General features: G+C 29.7%; 1 protein-coding gene across 1 annotated transcript in view; it reads left to right on the top strand.

The window, feature by feature from the left end:
* Positions 1–4,768: 4,768 nt before the first annotated feature.
* LOC111622019 overlaps positions 4,769–15,799 on the top strand; it is a 91,680-nt gene continuing 80,649 nt past the window's right edge. Inside the window, exons 1-2 of the mRNA XM_023364319.1 lie at positions 4,769–4,824; positions 15,429–15,585. The gene's annotated coding sequence lies outside the window, so the exon portion shown is untranslated. The remainder of the gene's footprint in view (positions 4,825–15,428; positions 15,586–15,799) is intronic.

Raw genomic sequence — 15,799 nt, 5'->3', positions numbered from 1 at the left:
TATGAAAAATCATAGCATTGAAACCTGTCTTTAGAAATTATCGACTTGTGAGTAACGTCACTCAGGATGTCGCTTCAGTTAAACCAATCAGCACATTCCCTAACGATGTCGTCATTTTTTGCTTAATATGTCAGGCAATAAGTGAATTTTATTTTATTTTCTCTCACTAGATGGCAGAATAACTTTCCCATTAATTGTGTTCATTTTTTTTATAGCACGCGTTAACTGAAAAGAATCGTGTGTTTAATACGTACTGTAGCGAACTTCCTCGTATTCCAATACCTGAACGGGAAGCTTACGTAACATTGTTTATAATGGCGGTGACATGTTTAATTTAAATGACTCAGCGGTCTGATTTTATTGTATTATGAAATTCGAAAAATGTTTTAATTTAAATAAACTGAAAAATTATGATCTTACGAATTAAAATATTTTTTTAAATAATTATATATTTGGATAACACTCATAATTTAAAAATTACAGCGATGATAGTGCGTCTTTTAAAATGACGTTAAAATCTGAAAATAGTTTTTCTACCCTGCTATTTCGATATATGAATAAATAAACTTTGGCCAAGTAAGATTGAAGCAAGGGAATTGAGGAAGTGAGATTTGAGCTAAAGGAAATGTATAAGATTCAGGAATGAACTCTCGCATATCTAGTCTAACGCGTGTGAAAGTATCGTATGCTTGTATGAACTCATTAGTAAATTGTTACCGAATTAGTTTGCCAATACTTTCGTGTTGGTGCTGCTAACATAACTCAAAGCATGGGACCGTAGTCCACAAATTTTAATAGCAGGAAAATTACTATTCTACAGAAATTTTGAATTTGAGTCATTTCCTTAAATAAACGGCTTTTATTTACGATACAGGAAATATTTAGTTTTTAATGCTATTTTATAAATTTTAAAACGTTTTCTTTCATCACATGCTATAAGTATATTATAAAATACATCAGAATTTATTTTTATTTAGGGAGAGGAAAAAAATTATGAGCTAGAAGAAAATATAAAAGAATATAAACAAATTATTGAGGTTAGTTTTATTTTTAATATTACAATGTAACTATGAAATTGAAATTATGTTGAATGAAGTAAGTTATGTTATACAATACTGTAATCAATGATATTATCATCATTTAATTAATGTTACCAAGATTAGCATGTCCTAAAGCACACAAATTAAAATACTGTATACTTACAAAACTTGTCATCAGAATTCAGTTATTGTTACAGTTTTCAGGTATTTTAGATTATCTCAATTATATGGGTTTGTTTCAATGCTAAACTGTGATTTACCGTTGATATGCTTATTATGACATTTAGACTGATCAAGATCACTTGTGTATTCAAGGAAAGATTTCTTAAAGAAACATTTTAAGTTACAAAATTTAATGTTTTTTTGCAAATGATAACTTTGACAAGTACTTAATTATTATTCTTTATAATAAACTTCATACACAGAAAATAAAAAGTGTGTTTAAAGTTTAAAATAAAGAGTATTATTTTATATGTCTTATGACAACAAAAGTTCTCAATAGATATCATCCCTATTATCATTTTTGATTTTTTCACATAATATATTTTGTAATAATAATTTTAAAAAATAATATTAAAAGATGTATACTGACTAATATAGCAGTATAATTAAATATTTTAAACATTTGCTTATTGCAAAAGATATAGTAATTATTTTGAAGGAATTAAATTGGAATAATCACTTATTGGAATTAAATTTAAATTATCATCATCTATTAACCATCTATAAGTGGTTAATAGATGATGATAGAGTAAAAAAATAAACTGAACTTTTGGCACAAGTTTTTATATACAACACACTAATTCTTACACCTCATTACCTTCAAAGTTCCTATTACATCTGCCAGCATCTACCACTTGTCAAAACAGTCCTGGAAGTAATTGTTTGTGATGTCTTTAATGAATTTTACCATTGCAGCTTCTACTCTGCTGCTTATTAGTGTCTGTATCCTTTCAACTTCTTTTTGTTTTAAGGAACAGATAAAAGTTTTCAGGGGCAAAATCAAGGAGTAAGAGGAGATTGAGGAAAGCATGATTATGTCTCTCATTTTCAGATATTTGCTAATCATTAATAACAGATTGAAGCCAAGGTAGAAGTGACTAGAGCCTTTAGAGACAACATAACAAGTTGTTTTCAGTATTGTTAGGGTGATCAGAGCAAAGAGACCACTCCAATAGCAGTTCTGTGACTTTATTTTAACATTCAATTACCCTATTCAATAGCTAAACTCCAGCAAAAAATCTTTTATTTATGCAGATGTTTTCGTCCACATTTCATTGGACATCATCAGGCTGTATAATTGGAAAATGTAGCTGCAATGTTTGAAAATTCAAAAATGTGATGTTTGAAAATTTGAATTTTCAAACATTGCATAAGTAAAGGATTTTTTTCTGGAGTTTAGGCTATTGAGTAGGATGATTGAATACAATATGTCCAGCATTTAGCTGTCGTTTATTATTATAGCAGTCAAATTTCGTGTGCATTTTGAAATATAGCATATAGTGTATGCAAATTAGTTAATTTAAAGTATCTAAATAGTGAAAAAAATGGATCCTATAGAGCTTCAGAACTCAATTGATGATTATCAATAACAGGTTTTTGTGAAGTTTGGTATCCTGATCAACTCATCAATTGCTGATAAAGCTGATATTGATCGAAACCTAAGAAAAGCATTAGAATAGATGACAAAACACCAAAAATTCAGCAAGGAAAACTTACTTAATGATTAAGTGAACATTTTCAGCTGTTTTCAGTAATCATTGTCAGGTTAATACACTCAAAAACACAAATTAGAACTTATATTTTGAAAATGAAGAATCCTGCATGTGACTGGACAATTGCCATGCAAATGAAGGTTATGCAGTTAAAAAACACAAATAGACTCCACAGAAATGAAAATTAGTAAAATATACATTAAGTATTGAATTTTCTTGGGGAGACGTCAAATAGTGATTTCTATGCCAAGGAATTAAGCTACTTGTTTAACAATTGAGCCATTGCTCCAATATACTCCCAATTAAGAGGCATGAGGAGGTACAGAAGTTACCATTGACAGGAAGAGAATTGCATCAAAAGGACCAATGAATTTCTGAGGGAATCTAGAGACTGGAGTCTGCAACTATCAAGGCAACAACTGTCATTCCATGCAAAACTGTTCAGTTTATAATAAAGGAAAAATTTGGTCTGAATGAAGTGCACAAAACCTGGGATCCATATGAATTGATGGTGGATCAGAAATTGAACTGAATTGCAGCATGTCAAAAAAATTTGCTTTGGTTTCATAAGACAAAGAAGTTTTTTGAGCATATACTATTAATTGACAAGCTGTGGATTCTCATGTACCGTACATCCAAAGTTTGGCTACACTACATGGAAAACTCATGGAAGGCTTTTGGCAAAAGAAGAGGAAGCTCTTAATAACTGTAGATTTTCATGGAATTGCTTTTTGGTGACTCCTTGAAAAAACCACTATGACTGTTGAAATCCATAAGGACTTTATTAACTACTTCATCAAAAAATGGAAAAGTGAAAAAAAAAAAAAAAAGTACAATATTGCTTGTGACAGTGACAGTGACAGTGCCATACTGCTAAATTGGTTCAATGGTACTTCAATGGATAAAGAATTTCACTTTAGATTCACTCACCTATTCACCCTATCTTTAGCCTTATATTCTAACTGTTTTGGTCCTCTAAAAGCTGCTACAAAGGGTACTTCATATTAAAATTGGGATGAGGTCAAAACTCTATTGAATAATGTGGTGTTACATGGTGTGACATGTGGCCTCTATCAAGGTGTTAAAATGCTGCCAGAGCAATGGGAATGAGTAATTACACAAGGGGTAAATTATATTTAATTATTGTAAAATTTCAATATTTTTGCCTGTATATTTTTTTCTTTATTTCCAACTTATTTAAAACCACTGATCACTTTGCTCTGGTCGTCATTATACCGTGACAAATGGCATGGATGCTGCAGAAGATGCTTACTTTGAAGCTAAGTCTTCTGTAAACATTTGCACTATTAATACAATAAAATTTAGAGTAAAAATAAACCAAACTTTTAATGTATCATATATTAATTCATTAATATGAATTAATTACTTATTCTGTACTTCAATGTTAATTCTGAATACCATAGTTGGTAAAACTGTTATCTTATAAAATTTCCCTTTTAATCTAATTTTAATTCTCCTATTGTAAAGAAATTTATTAGTCTGTTTCCACTTTTTCTTTACATTTATCCTATTTGCTACATCCATGTCTAATTTTCATTCTGCCTATATATATGATCATAAAAACTTGAATCTACCAATTTTTCTCTTATCAAAATTTTCCTCTATTTCTGCAACTTGCTGTCTTTAATAGTTTAAAATATTTTTAATTTTTAAACTTTTATTCTTTAATCTATCTCTAATGATTTCGTTTATTTTATCCTGTCTTGTTAATCTTTACTTAGAATAATCTCTTGTTAATCTTTACTTAGAATAATCTCTTGTTAATCTTTACTTAGAATAATCTCTTGTTAATCTTTACTTAGAATAATCTATTCTCCATCATGATATAAATTTTGTAAATTTAAAATTACACAATTTTCATTCAAAATATAAACTGTTTTTTTTATTATACTTTATTTTTTAATTAGATGATTAATGTTTATATTACTTTATTAATGCATTTATTAAAATGTTTTATTTTATAATTTTATTTTCGTTTTACAGAATTTAAGAGCTGAAAAAACAATATTTAATTTTGATAACATATTAACAGAAAAACAAATATTTAGGTGAGTTTATTATTTATGGAAGTATTATGTATTTGAAGTATTAAGTGATTAAAAACATTTGTGCAGGTTTTGCAATAGCTACTATTGTAAAATCCATACAAACTGTTCTGTTCATTGATATATTTTACAGTGTTGTAAATACTTTTTCCTTCAATTTAGTTAGTGTATATGTATTGAGAAAACTACACTTTTTATTCAAACACAAATGTTTAATCTGATTTTCACTTATAACGACATGTGGGTTGCCATTTTGGAAACACAAAATTTGAAACCAGATCTACACAAAAAAAAAAAATAAATAAACAGACTGACATAAAAAGTATTTAACATACAGGATAAATTTTTATATTAAGAAAAATTTGAATCAACCTATTTTTTTACATAGTGAATTTATAATTTAAAGATGGCCTAAAAATTTTTATTTTAAAAAATTGAACATAGTCATAATTTTCAGCTTACAAATAACAGAATAAAATGAATATTTTTAGAACAATTTATTAGAATGAAGATTCTTTAGAACAAAAATTTTTGAATAAAATAATTCAAATACATGTAATGGTTACAAATTAAACCAGTTCTTAATAAAAATTGTAAAGTTAGCTTCTTGTCCTTAATTAAATTGTTTTAAAGTATTGTCTGCTTGGGCTCTTTTTTAATTAAATGACAAATAAAAATAACAAACTGAATTCTTATGTTAAACTTTTCTATATAAAGAATATATTTGAAAGAATAAGAATAATATTACAGAATAATGGTATTAGCATAGTGATCAACAAACAAATCAAATAGGAAAGATGATACAGTATCAAAAATAAATGTAAAGAATTAAATAAAATTATGAAGACTACAGGTCTAGTTTATACATTTACTTGTAATTATAATGAAACCCCTAACATTTATATAGGTAAAACTAAAATAAAATTAAAAATCAGAATCAATGAACATATTAAATCTATTCAAAAAATTATGTGCACTCGGCAATGGCAAGACATTGCAATACCCAAGGATGTAAAGTTAAATACTTAAAAAAGAGGATAATTTATTTAAACATCAGTTATTAGAACACATTAAAATACTAAGTAATATTATTAATGTTATAAAGGTAGTCAAGGAAAATGTATACATGGATCATGGAAAAGTTTTGTATACAGTATGCAGGAGGAGCCATAATAAGGGGTGTTATGTAGTATCAGTAGTTATAAAATAGAATTTGGAATTTGCCATACAATCTCAAGTTTGAAATAAAAAAAATTAATAGAAAGTTATTTTATGTAATATATAAAGAATAAAGCTTCTTAGTTTGTTCTTTATATATTTTGACATGGTTTGAGCAAATGCATGAAACTTTTCAGCAGGGCCATGTCGTGCTATGATACAGAGAGGCGGCTGCATCAGGCAGCACTGTAAGGGGCATAAGCAGCATTTAAGGGGCCGCATTTCAAAGACTTGCATCATACTGAGAAAATCTGCCACATGACCCTGTTTTCAGGGACCATCCTCTCATTCAGGAGGAGGTAAACAACTATTTTTAGTCAAATTAACTTCAATCCCCACTTGCAACAGGCTCCCTTTCTATCTGACCAATGGAATGATGATGTTTGTATAGAAAAATTACTTAATACAAAAGTTATCAGCAAGCACAAAATATATTTTTAGGGGTTTTAAAATGTGCCAAGTTTAAATATTTGGTCCATTTTTAATGAAATATTTGATTGATTGACTGATAACCATTTAATATTTGGCTGTGAATTGTATGTTAGAGTTAACATTAGAAAAAAATTTGGCAGTCTTGAATTATCTTCTCATGTATGCGAAAGTCAATGACTATTTCCTGTTGAAAAACATCAATTCCTGTCTATCTGATCACTGAAATTGCATTGTTCCATAGCATCTGAATATTGCGTTCTTAGAAAGCACAAAACATGTACTAAGATTTTCAGTGTGCCAAGTATGAATATTTGGTCTATTTGCCTCAAAATGTGATTGTTCATTTGTTTTTATATTTGTTATACAAATTTAAATGAGATAAATTTTGTTTTACTTTTTTAAAGTAGATTTTTGTCATTTTTATTCAGTTTTTTTAAATTTTTTTTATTATAATGTAAGACTTTATGATAAACATAACAATGACAGGCTAAAATAACCAAATTTTTAATATTGTTTTTATTTTAATGTTTTTTGTTATTACCATTGTCCAGGCAGTGCTGGGCCCATCTGCTAGCTATTTATAAATTAAATTACTTTTTTTCTTGATATAAAATTTCTCAGTTCAAATAATTTTATAGTTTTGTGGCTGGATAGCCGAGCAGTCAAGATGGCAGTCTACCGCTCTGAGGGATCCAGAATCAAATCCAGATGGGTCAAATAATCCCCATGAATTTTTTGGGGGTGGTTCATTCAGATATGTTGGGCCCTGTCCCTCACCACCCAGTTGCCCATTGTCGGTCTGGCAAAACTCATAATAGGCTTGCTAAAAGAGGCCCTCTTAGTGCTCACAGGGCGGAAAGAGTTTAAAAAAATTTATAATTTCAAAACAACTGCAGATATTTGCAGTTTGACTTTTCTGGATATGAGCTCATGATGTATGTGAAATAGTTAAAATGTTGAAATTGGGAATTTTGATGTTGATGATGTCAATGAGTTGCTAGAAAGTCATAGAGATATTTTTAAAGAAAGATGCTCTACCAAGCTGCAACACAACTTACTAAAGAGAACAGAAAAAAGTACAAAGTAAGTTGAGAAGATGCTACCATTCTGGACTCTTACCACAAAACACTTAAAGCTTTAACATAAATACAAACTGCCTGTGAATTTCCTGATAGTGATCCTAACTGGGAACACATGTATTCTATCCAAAGACCTGTAACAAATGCTCTGAAACCATATTATGAATTGTTGGAGGTGAAAGAAAAAGGGACAATAGAAATCCTTACTGAAATTCTTAGCCAGGAAAACCTCAGAGCTTCTCCAGTGGCACGCTAACGGGAGCAAGGGGAATGATTACTCCTCTAAGGCGTATTTTTGAAAAGTGGTGCTTTTTCAATTCTAGTTCACTTACACAATAAAAGTTGAATCTCATTTTTTTATTGTTTTTTTTTTTTTTATCTTTTGTACTTGGAAGAACTTTCTAGTCATTACTTTGTTTGACCAATCTTCCAGTGTTTTGAACTATGTTTAATCTCCTGTGATGCATTGGTTGATCCACTGGCATCTGGAGAACCAAAACAAACTATAATGTCATAACATCCTCTCTGATGCTGGACAATTCCATAGAGTTTCATCTTTCTAATGTCACAACTACACTGGTAATTTTCATACATAATGACATTATTAGCTTAAACATGATATTAATTAATGAATGTAGAATATGATTATTTATATTATAGTTGCTTTTAGTTTAAGTTGTTATTTTTCATTTTATTACGAGGATGTTATATCATGTCTAATGTTATGATTGTGTAGAAAAACAATTACAGATTTTTTTTAATAAGGAATGCCATAGTAAAAAACAGTAAAAAGAAGAAACTATCTAGATGGGACAGAAAGAAGATTAAAGTTCCAAATCAAGAAAAAGAATCATCAAAATATCAGAGATTGGATTGGATGCCTACTTTTCATTTGGCAAACATACATATGTGCCAGAGGTGCAGCGGTGGGGCAAGACCTAAATTTGATGTGGGCAAGGTACATTTTGCAAGGCCTTCTGGTGGCGCAAGAAGACAGATTTTATAAAATAAAAATCAGTTAAAACTGTCAAATTTTGATTCCTAAAAATGCAAACTATATTCTTTAACTAACGTTAAAAAAAAATTAAAGAAACAGAAATTTCCTGCTTTTAGCCTTACTGAACTCCTTAATAATTGTATTGTAATTCAGCTTAGATGCTATATATGCTTCAATAGATAAAACTGCCAAAGCTGAAAGTCTTTCCTGATCCATTGTATTTCTTAAATAATTTTTTATTAGTTTTAATATTGAAAAGCTTCTTTCAGTGTAGACAGTATTTACCAGTATTGTTAACAAAATTCGAATGGCAATGTAAATATTTGGGTAAATTTCTTCAGCTGTTTCACATCTTTAATGAAGTTGGGTAAATTTGGGATCATTGTTTGTAATTCTTCATATAATTCGTAAGGTTGTAAGTCACTGCTCTCACTCACTCACAGGACTGAATGTAAATCTTGACAGTTTTTTAATATTTGCTCTATGGGAATATTTTTCAACTTGCTTAGATCATAGAGAAAACCAAAAATTTTCAAAATATTGATTTAAAGAAATAAATCCCGAATCTATATTGCTTATTATAAAATCAATCATGGTGTTAACAAAATCTGTTTCATACCTGCTTTTGGGAGACTGTATAGGTTGATCGCTACCTTCATCATCGAACATCCTTTTCTTTTCAACTACCCTTTTGTTTTTAAAGTCTTTTGGCAGTTCATAACTGCTATTCTCAATAAATTGACGAGTGTCAGACAAGCATTTTTCAAATCCAGTTTGTCGATATTCTTTGATTCAGTCACAAAATGTACGCAAATGTTCAAGAGCATTGCTTAAATGGACTTGTAAAGATTGCCATAATTTGCTTATGATATTAACATGCGATAATATCTCATACTATACATGTAATTATATGATAAATTCTAAACTGAGCATTTCATTTAAAACCAAATCACAATCACTGAGTGTGTCTGATTTTTTAAGCTTTCGATGCATTCAACATCAAATTGCAATAATACGGCCTTCACTGCCTCAATTCTGCTTTCTCACCTTGTGTCTGATAAAGGCTTCATAGTAAGCTTTAATTTGCCTTTGATTAATTCCCAGCGTTTGCTGGAACTTGAAAATAGCAAATAAATTTTCTGAATAAAACCAAAAAATGTTTTTGCTGCCACAGAAGAATTAGCTGCGTCTACCAACAGCAGATTCCAGCTATGACAACCACAAAGTGTAAAAAATGCCCTGGGATTAATATTTAATATTCGAGTTTTAACTCCACTAGTTACGGGATACTTTACTGCGATACTTTGATTGGCTTTCTAGCCATTGAGAATCGTGAAAGTAACGTAAACAAACACAATGGGAAATCCCCAGCTCTGGCTGGCGAGGATTCCCCGCGATAGCAACCCAACACCAGCAAATGTTGCTAGACAAATAAAAACAAATTTGGTATGTCAATATATCTATTGTTTTATGACAAGTAAAATTTTTTCATTGAGTTTACGGCTTTTATGTAATGCATAAAGCTTTGAAGCGCGAGACCCCTTGGACAGCGAGGCCATAGGCGATGGCCCATGTCGCCCACGCCTTACGCCGCCTCTGCAGAGGTGGAACCATCCAAAGATTTATTACTACCTACAGCCCAAGAGATAGAAACAATATCCAAGTCATTGTAGTTATTCCTGAAGTGGAACTCTCTATAGACTTGCTAATATCTACTTTCAGCCTTTGGACTGGTGACAGCATTTCAGCTGCTGCAACTGCACAGGTGGTGGAAGTGGACCTCCTAGAAGGCATGACCACTTTAGCAAACTATTATCTAAAAGTTGAAGATGACAAAGTTAAACTATGTGCTCTACTTGAGTTAGGTTCTTGTCAGCCAAGTCTTAAAGATAATTTTGGATTTTTCCAAAGGATGAAGCTGGATGAAGTTCAATGCAACTTGATACAAGAAAAAAGTTAAAAGTGGTTGTGAAATGGATAGGTACTGGTTTTAGTTTACTCACCAAGGACAAACACTATGCTTTATTTTGTTTGTTGGCTTCCTGTGAATTGTTTGGATGGTTGAAATGATTCAAAAATTGGTTGCGAAACTTTTGTTAAAGGTATATACTTGTATAAAGTTAAAAAACACAAAAAAGTGGAGAAAGATCTTATTTTACTTTTTGCTGAATAACAGAACTGTTATGGGTGGCTTTGTATACAGGATGGTTGGTTTTAACACATATTGTAGATGAAGTTCTCTATTTGAGAAAACAAGGATTGGCATTTCATATTTATTGAAAATATCAAGATTTAGGTTTGCTAAGTACAAGTAAAGGCAATTTTTTTGGAACTTGTTAAGGTGTGTGCCAAAAATGTTACATTACTGGGACAACATTTATTACTGAGTGATTGAAATTCAATATATCTAAGCCCAGATATACACAATAATTTTATACAATCTTTGCCAGCCCAGATTTTATGAAAGATAGCTGAAATCAAGGTGCAGTAATTATTGATTCTACTATTGACATCAGCAGAATTGATGAATATTTTTTTTTCTTGTGATATGCAATTATACACAGTGATGCAATACAATGATTTATATAATTCAGCAAATAGCCTGAAGCAAGGGCTGAAAATATTTTAAACATTCTTTTTCTAGAAATCAAAAACTAAGAACTGCCAATAATATGTTATGATTAGTCTTATGATGGTGTAAGCATCATGTTGGATGAAATATATGGTCTCCAAACAAAGATTAGCAAAGTTGCTTCGAATGCACTACACACTGCTGTGCAGTAATTTAAATTTGATCCTAATTAATGCAGTAAGCTCCAACATTTAAACCCAGTTGTTTTTTGGAACTTCAGAAAGTGCCTATACCTTTTTTTCTGTCAGTTTATCTCAGTACTAAAACAACAATGCATTCAGATCAAATCTTTTGCACTGACTCTAAAGAAGCTATGTGATACTAGATGAGTGTCCACACAGCACTCAAGGCAGTTTTGCATAATTTATCATTACTAGTAGTTGCTCTTCAAAGAATTCTGGATGGTGAGATAAAAAACTGTACTCCTAAGCAGCTTGCTCAGATAAAGGATATACAGTAGATCCCCCTATAAAACCGTTTCCTATAGTTATGATTCCTATAAAAATTGTGGCAGTATCTGTAAACAACGGTAAAAATAACTCCTATAATACGTAAAACGTCATCGGGCAGCCGAACTACTTTCCCGCCGTCCGTAGCGCCACGCTACGGAGAGATTTCTATCGTCTGGACAGTATTATATAAATTATATATAAATTAGGTACTGTACATATAATTATATATTAATTATATATAAATTAGGTACTGTATATATAATTATATATTAACTTAATTTATTGTAACTTTATTATAATTAAATATATATTTTTCGCCGTCTAGCGTCACGCTACGGCGAGTTAGGCGACCTATCGTCTGTCCAGTACTGTAATTTTATACATTTCTTGTGAAAGAAACATTTCTTATTTAACGGCCATAAAAATTATTTATATTAAGGATGTCTCCAAAGGTCAACGAAGTTTTCGCAGAAAAATAATATCAGAAATCGCGGCCGCGGTTTGATGCGCTGTTCCGCGACGAAACCAAGCTTTAGCAACGGGCGTAGTCGAACGGTACACACTCGGTAAGCAATCCTACAATTTTTTGTTTATAACGTAGTTTATACGGATTATTTTCAAAAAAATATACGTATTTTGGAAATGTTGAGTCGAATTAGTCTAGAATCGATTAATTTTATGAAAGAAAACCTTTCAAACAGCCGTAGTCCGTAAACTATGATTCCTACAAAATTGATTCATGAAGAACGGAACGTATCTACCATCTTATAGGGGGATCTACTGTACTAGAAACACTCAGTACGTATGAATTCTTAGTAGTTCTTATATTCTGGACTAAAGTGCTAGACAAGGCTTTCAATCTATCTACATATTTACAAAAAATTTGTTCAACAATGTACTTAAATTCATGTTTGCCAACAATGTGTTGCACTTATTTTAACCTGTCCACATTGTACCACATTTTTCTGATTTTACCAGTAAATAGTGGAGTTGCAAAATGATCCTTTAGTCAACTGAAACACAAAATCCTGTCTTTGTTCTACATTGGGTGAGGATAGATTGTCTGGGTTAGCTTTGCTGTTCATTGAAAGAGAGTTGGAGATTGAGGTGATTATAAAAAAGTAATACAGTAGAGTGTTGATTATCCGAAAGCCAATTATCTGAAATGTCAGTCGGCAAATTTAAATTTTCGCCAGTGCTGTGGCGCTGCAATCTTTGGCTATGTCTTTGGCTAATCAAATATTTTACATTTTTGATACTAAATTAACTTCTGAAGTATAATTTTTTATTGTTTTTATATTTTTCAATATATTTATTTTGTTTGTACAAAATAAAAAAAATAATTTTTAACGATACAATAGTCTTCATTAGGCTTAATATCGACGAAAATTCCAACGCGAAGCGACATGCAACAGAGAAAAATTTCAACATGGGATAGGTTAATTAATATATTTTTTCATACATAATCGATTATCCGAAATATCGATTTTCCGAACAACCCCAGTTCCCAATTGATTCAGATAATCGATGTTCTACTGTAGCTAACTTTGCTAGTATGAAGCCTAGATGAAAAAGATTGTTATATAGTACTCAATTGCTTTATGTTCTCGCTGTTTAGGACTTTGGAAGTAAACACAGAATTGTTATGAATTCATCAACTGTGTTCCTGTATAAGTTCTCCATAGTAATTTTATGCTTACTTCCAAGAGAGTATTGTATTCCTTCAAACATTTTGCACATTGCTTCATTTTGTTTTTATTTTAAATTTAAAATTAAGATAATTAAATAACACACACACTTTTATTATGTATTGAAATTTATGTGCTTACTGTAAAAATGTTTTTATTGTGATTTGATTTTAAATACAACTAACAAATATGTATTTCTTCTAAGACTGTATCATCTTTCTGTTTTGATTTTAAACATAAAATATTATATTTAATAAGTTTAAAATTGTTTGGTATGTGACATGGCACTTTTTTTATGTACTAGCTCCTAATAACTTTAGAACTTGGTCTGTCCATGAGCCTGTAAATCTAAATGATACCATCCCTCCATCTCATTAAGATTTCTTCATTATGTCACTGTTTTCAAAAATGTTCTTAATTTTTGATATTTTTGAATTTTTGAATTTTTGATTTAAATAATTAGAAAATAATTCTTTATTAAAATTAAAATATTATTAACTTTTATTAGTGAATTTTCATACTTTCAAACAAATCAATATGTTTGAAATTTACAATTGAATTTGTGTTCTTTTATTATAATCTGACTTTTAGTAATCACTCTCAGGTTATAATACATTAATTTGAAATGTTAGTTGAAGTTAGTTAAAAACATTAGTTTTCAATAAATATTGCTGGATTTTTTGGTATTTTGTATTTATTGTAGTTAAGCATCCAGCTACGTGCATTTATTTAGTTTGACATTTTAGGCTATATTTTGGTATTTGGTTTTGTATTTCAAACTATTAAACTACTAAAAATTCTCATGTCAAGCATGACAGAATATTTTTTTATGAGAAACTAGAGATTGAAGAATTGAGAAGAGCTTCAAGTCAAGCTTGACATTGTGATGCTGTTTCTGCACCCCTTGACAAAGCCAATTTTACTTGATGTTGCTGAAATTGAATTTCACAGCCTTCAGGGGTCTCAGTTGTTCTTATTCTTTTATATCTAGAATTTACCTAGCCAATTTTACTTTTATACTTTCTCTTAGGCATTTTTTCCAACAAACTAGTGAGTCTTTTTAATTCCACATTGATAAAAAAAAGGTGAATTGTATGTATGTAAGTTAGATGAATGATAACACTTTCTAAATAATGTCCCGTTAGATCATTACTTCCAATTGGAACATCTTGTGGTCACTATGGAAAGATTTTTATAAAAATTTGTTATAGAAGTGATGTGATGTAGCTATCATTTTTAAAGTTTAAATTTAATGAAGTAAGTTTAAAATACGTCATTTGCCAAAATATGTAAAAATTCAATTTAAGGGAAATTTCCTCTCTGGCATGAACATCACATCATCACCAACAACACTGCAACATAAGTGTGATCATCAATCTGAAATTGATAAAAATGTTTATTTTATAGCTAATATTTCTGTAAAATAAGTAGCCTATATCTTCCATCAGAATATAACAGATATGACCAAAATTTCATTATGTCCATTGACAAAAATTGCAGGAGTTATAAGGAATTCACACAGACACACAGATGACGGCTTTTCTGTTAGTATTATTTTGATTTGATTTGATATATTTTACGTTATTTTGAATTTTATACCTATGCAAACAGACCACTGATTTGACACACACAAAATTGGAATTTGTCTTTATCTCTAAATTGAAAAATTTTCTAAAATAAATTTTGATTTTCTGGTTAACAATAACTTATAACAAATTAATTGAAATGAAAAATGTGAATACTGTATTGATAGCTTTGAGATTTATTGTTACAAAAACTGCTTAAAAATTTCCTTGTTGGAGTTTTTATCCAAATATTTTTTGTTTATTAAATATCTTTACCAGTTTTATTACAATATTGTTTTTTAAGAGAGATTCTGTATAAAATTTATTTTAAGAAAGAATTCAAGATTTAAAAAATAATTAAATTATTGAAATTATAAATGATTTTTAGATACATTGTTCTCAAAAATATAATGTTATACACATGTGTATAACATTATATATATGGGAATTGAACCTATGCTTTAAATGGGAAGTACAGGAAAAATTACAGATATTAGTAATTAAAAATGTAGATTTTTAATGAATTTGAATTTTTTTCTTACAGCCAAATTAGTGAAGAAACTAAAGACTTGGATAACGACAGTGTATCAGATGTAGATTATAAACCATTAAATTTTGTAAATTTACATTTATTGGATCTAGACATTCCAACTCTCAACAATTGCAAACTTCAAAATTTAAAACAAGAACTGGAAGAAGTGGTATATTTTATAAATTTAATTAGATTTATAGATTATTAACAGTCAAGTGAAAAGTTTTTATATAACATATATATAGAAAATTAGAAATAAATATAAGAATGCTTACAGCACTTAAATATCTCTTATGTTTTATAGTTGCTAAATGTTTAATAATGTCAATTTTTACCATGGGTAAAAAATTTAACAGTAGATTTGTTTATATTGAAATAGTCTT

Source organism: Centruroides sculpturatus, unplaced genomic scaffold (assembly GCF_000671375.1).
Source record: "Centruroides sculpturatus isolate CEXI.00-Female unplaced genomic scaffold, Cexi_2.0 scaffold225, whole genome shotgun sequence".
Taxonomy (NCBI): Eukaryota; Metazoa; Arthropoda; class Arachnida; order Scorpiones; family Buthidae; genus Centruroides; species Centruroides sculpturatus.
Note: the sequence above shows the minus strand (reverse complement) of the source record. Positions and strands in the feature narration are given on the sequence as shown.